The sequence below is a fragment of the Lagenorhynchus albirostris genome, chromosome 8 (assembly GCF_949774975.1).
Source record: "Lagenorhynchus albirostris chromosome 8, mLagAlb1.1, whole genome shotgun sequence".
NCBI classification, from domain to species: domain Eukaryota; kingdom Metazoa; phylum Chordata; class Mammalia; order Artiodactyla; family Delphinidae; genus Lagenorhynchus; species Lagenorhynchus albirostris.
Genome location: NC_083102.1, coordinates 65,684,758 through 65,689,736, shown reverse-complemented (window position 1 = coordinate 65,689,736; position 4,979 = coordinate 65,684,758). Strand labels below are relative to the sequence as shown.

The window sequence follows — 4,979 nt, the reverse complement described above, 5'->3', positions numbered from 1 at the left end:
AAACGATATTCTCGTTCTACCAACCCTCATAGCCATCACAGCACTACTCAATCTATATTTCTACATACGCCTCGCCTACTCCACAGCATTAACCCTATTTCCCTCTACAAACAACATAAAAATAAAATGACAATTTCACTCCACAAAGCGAATAACCCTTCTACCAACAGCAATTGTATTATCCACAGTACTCTTACCCCTCACACCAGCATTCTCCATTTCACTATAGGAGTTTAGGTTAAATCAGACCAAGAGCCTTCATACTAAGCAAGTATAATTTACTTAACCCCTGCCTAATAAGGATTGCAAGACCGTATCTTACATCAATTGAATGCAAATCAAACACTTTAATTAAGCTAAATCCTCACTAGATTGGAGGGATACATCTCCCACGAACTTTTAGTTAACAGCTAAATACCCTAGTCAACTGGCTTCAATCTACTTCTCCCGCCGCGAGAAAAAAAAGGCGGGAGAAGTCCCGGCAGGATTGAAGCTGCTTCCTTGAATTTGCAATTCAAAATGATGATTCACCACAGGACTTGGCAAAAAGAGGACTCGACCCCTGTCTTTAGATGTACAGTCTAATGCCTACTCGGCCATTTTACCTATGTTCATAAATCGCTGACTATTCTCAACCAACCACGAAGATATTGGGACCTTATACTTGTTATTTAGTACCTGAGCAGGAATAGTAGGCACTGGCCTAAGCTTATTAATTCGCGCTGAACTGGGTCAACCTGGCACACTAATCGGAGACAACCAAGTTTACAATGTACTAGTAACAGCCCATGCCTTCGTGATAATTTTCTTCATAGTCATACCTATCATAATTGGTGGGTTCGGAAATTGACTAGTCCCTCTAATAACTGGAGCACCTGACATAGCCTTTCCTCGTCTAAATAATATAAGCTGAACTGTATATGCTCCTCTAGCTGGAAATCTAGCACATGCAGGAGCCTCAGTAGACCTTACCATTCTCTCCCTACATTTAGCCGGCGTGTCCTCAATCCTTGGAGCCATCAACTTTATTACGACCATTATTAATATAAAACCACCTGCTATAACCCAATACCAAACACCCCTCTTCGTGTGATCAGTTCTAATTACACCAGTATTACTCTTACTATCACTACCCGTCCTAGCAGCTGGAATTACCATACTATTGACCGACCGAAACCTAAACACAACCTTTTTCGATCCCGCAGGAGGAGGCGACCCAGTCCTGTACCAACACTTATTTTGATTTTTTGGCCACCCCGAAGTATATATTCTAATCCTACCTGGCTTCGGAAAACTTCACATATTGTAACCTACTACTCGGGGAAAAAAGAACCTTTCGGGTATATGGAAATAGTTTGAGCTATAGTTTCTATTGGGTTCCTAGGCTTTATCATATGGGCTCATCATATATTCACAGTTGGAATAGACGTAGATACACGAGCATATCTTACATCAGCCACTATAATTATTACTATCCCCACAGGAGTAAAAGTCTTTAGTTGACTAGCAACACTTCACGGGGGAAATAGTAAATGATCTCCCGCTCTAATATGAGCCCTAGGCTTTATCTTCCTATTTACAGTAGGAGGCCTAACTGGCATCGTCCTAGCTAACTCATCACTAGATATTGTTCTCCACGACACCTACTACGTAGTCGCCCACTTTCACTATGTACTTTCAATAGGAGCTGTCTTCGCCATCATAGGAGGTTTTGTTCACTGATTCCCACTATTTTCAGGCTATACACTCAACTCAACATGAACAAAAATTCACTTTATAATCATATTCGTAGGTGTAAACATAACATTCTTCCCACAACACTTCCTAGACCTATCCGGTATACCTCGACGGTACTCCGACTACCCAGACGCCTACACAACATGAAATACTATCTCATCAATAGGCTCTTTCAACTCACTAACAGCAGTTATACTAATAATTTTCATCATCTGAGAGGCATTCGCATCTAAACCAGAGGTATTAACAGTAGACCTCACCTCCACAAATCTTGAATGACTAAATGGATGTCCTCCACCATACCATACATTTGAAGAACCAGCATACGCCAACCCAAAATGATCAAGAAAGGAAGGAATCGAACCCCCTCTAATCGGTTTCAAGCCAATATCATAACCACTATGTCTTTCTTTATAAATGAGGTATTAGTAAAGCCTTACGTAACTTTGTCAAAGTTAAATCACAAGTGAAAACCCTGTATATCTCCATGGCATATCCCTTCCAACTAGGCTTACAAGATACAACATCACCTATTATAGAAGAACTCCTACACTTTCATGATCACACATTAATAATCGTCTTCCTAATTAGCTCTCTAGTCCTCTATATTATCGCCCTAATACTTACAACCAAACTAACACACATCAGTACAATAGACACTCAAGAGGTAGAAACTATTTGAACCATCCTCCCAGCCATCATCTTAATCCTAATCGCCCTGCCCTCCCTACGAATTCTCTACATAATAGATGAGATTAATAACCCCTCTCTTACCGTAAAAACAATAGGACACCAGTGATACTGAAGTTATGAATATACCGACTACGAAGACCTAAACTTCGACTCCTACATAATTCCAACCTCAGACCTAAAACCAGGAGAACTACGACTACTAGAAGTAGATAATCGAATGGTTCTACCCATACAAATAACAATCCGAATATTAGTCTCCTCTGAAGACGTACTACACTCATGAGCTGTCCCCTCCCTAGGCCTAAAAACAGATGCAATCCCTGGACGCCTAAACCAAACAACCTTAATATCAACATGACCGGGTCTATTCTACGGACAATGTTCAGAAATTTGTGGCTCAAATCATAGCTTCATACCAACCGTTCTCGAACTAGTACCCCTAGAGAACTTCGAAAACTGATCTGCATCCATATTATAATCTCATTAAGAAGCTAAACTAGTGTTAACCTTTTAAGTTAAAGATTGAGAGCCGTAAACTCCCCTTAATGACATGCCACAACTAGACACATCAACATGACTTCTTACTATCCTATCTATATTCCTTACCCTCTTCACACTATTTCAACTAAAAATCTCAAAACATTTCCACTCCCCCTCCCCCAAACTAACACACACCAAAATACAAGAACAACAAACTCCTTGAAACACCACATGAACGAAAATCTATTTACCCCTTTCACAGTCCCAATAATACTAGGTATTCCTATCACCACTCTAATCATTATATTCCCTACTATACTATTCCCAACACCAAATTGACTAACAATCGCACAGTCTCCATCCAACAATGATTAACCAAACTTGCATCAAAACAACTAATAAATACACATAACCTCAAGGGACAAACCTGATCTCTAATACTCATCTCACTTCTCCTATTTATTGCTTCTACAAATCTTCTTGGAATATTACCCCACTCATTTACACCTACCACCCAACTCTCAATAAATTTAGGTATAGCTATGAGCCGGTACCGTCATTACAGGCTTCCGTAATAAGACAAAAATATCCCTAGCTCACCTTCTACCACAAGGCACACCCACTTTCCTAATTCCCATATTAGTAATCATCGAAACTATCAGCCTACTTATCCAACCAGTAGCACTAGCCGTATGACTAACTGCCAACATTACAGCAGGCCACCTGTTATCTTACTCTCCATAGGAGGACTCCCCCCACTTACGTTAATTAATAGCTACCTTATTAACAGCTAAGGGTTTAAGTTAGTTCTCAGCAGGTTTGCACATTAGAATCATCCATGGAGGCTGTGTTCCAACCCCAGAAATTCTGATTCAGCAAATCTGGGACAGTGTTTAGCCAAATTTTAAAGAAACTTCTGCAGGTGATCTTGATGATCAGCCAGCCTGAGAACCTCTAATTAAATCCCTTACAAGCTAGTACAATAATTTGCAGTCATATCAAGAAAAAAGCTCCCGCCCCAAACCACACGACCCACACAGTTCTCCAAAGAACTGTTTTCCAGAATACAGGTTTCCAAAATTTTCTGCTCAAAGCTCTATCATTAAAATATCTTTGAGCGTACACTGTCAATATGTGATTCCTCTCATTTATAAATTATTGGGTGTGCCAAAAAGTGCCTTCGGTATTTTAAGTAAAAATAAAAGATATATTTTTCATTTTCACCAAGAACTTTATTGAACATTGTATTCACCCTTTTGTTTCACTACCTTCTGCCACTTTTCAGGCAACTTCATAATTCCACATTCCCAAAACTTTTTATCTTTTTGAGCATAGAACTGTTCCAGCTGCCTTTTACAGTCTTCCAGGGAATTGAAATTTTTTCCATTAAGGGAATTTTGTAAAGATCGAAATAAATGGAAATCTGAAGGTGCAATGTCTGGTGAATACAGCAGATGAATCACAATTTCCCAGCCAACCTGTAACAGTTTTCGCCTGGTCATCAAAGAAACACGCGGTCTTGCATTATCCTTGTGGAAGATTATGCGTTTTCTGTTGACTAATTCTGTATGATTTTCATCAAGTGTCACTTTCAGTTGGTCTAATTGGGAGCAGTACTTGTTGGAATGAATCGCTTGGTTTTCTGGAAGGGGCTGATAATAGAGGACTCCCTTCCAATCCTACCATATATGCAACATGACCTTCTTTGGATGAAGATCGGCCTTTTGTGTGGTTGGTGATGGTTCATTTCGCTTGCCCCATGATCTCTTCTGTTGCACATTATTGTACAGTATCTACTTTTCATTGCCCGTCACAATTTGTTTTAAAAACGGAACATTTTCATTATGTTTCAGTAGAGAATCACATGTGGAAATATGGTCAAGAAGGTTTTTTTCGCTTAACTTATGCGGAACCCAAACATAAAAGTGATTCACATAACCAAGCTGGTGCAAATGATTTCCAACGCTTGATTTGGATATTTTGAGTATGACAGCTATCTCCCGTGTGGTATAACATTGATTGTTCTCAATTATTGTTTCGATTTGATCACGATCAACTTCAACTGGTCT

General features: G+C 39.6%; 2 pseudogenes; both read left to right on the top strand.

Moving 5' to 3' along the window:
• The first annotated feature begins 2,224 nt into the window (after positions 1–2,224).
• On the top strand, positions 2,225–2,908 carry LOC132524751 (cytochrome c oxidase subunit 2-like; annotated as a pseudogene).
• A 225-nt stretch (positions 2,909–3,133) lies between these two features.
• Positions 3,134–3,654, top strand: LOC132524336 (ATP synthase subunit a-like; annotated as a pseudogene).
• The last annotated feature ends 1,325 nt before the right edge of the window (positions 3,655–4,979 follow it).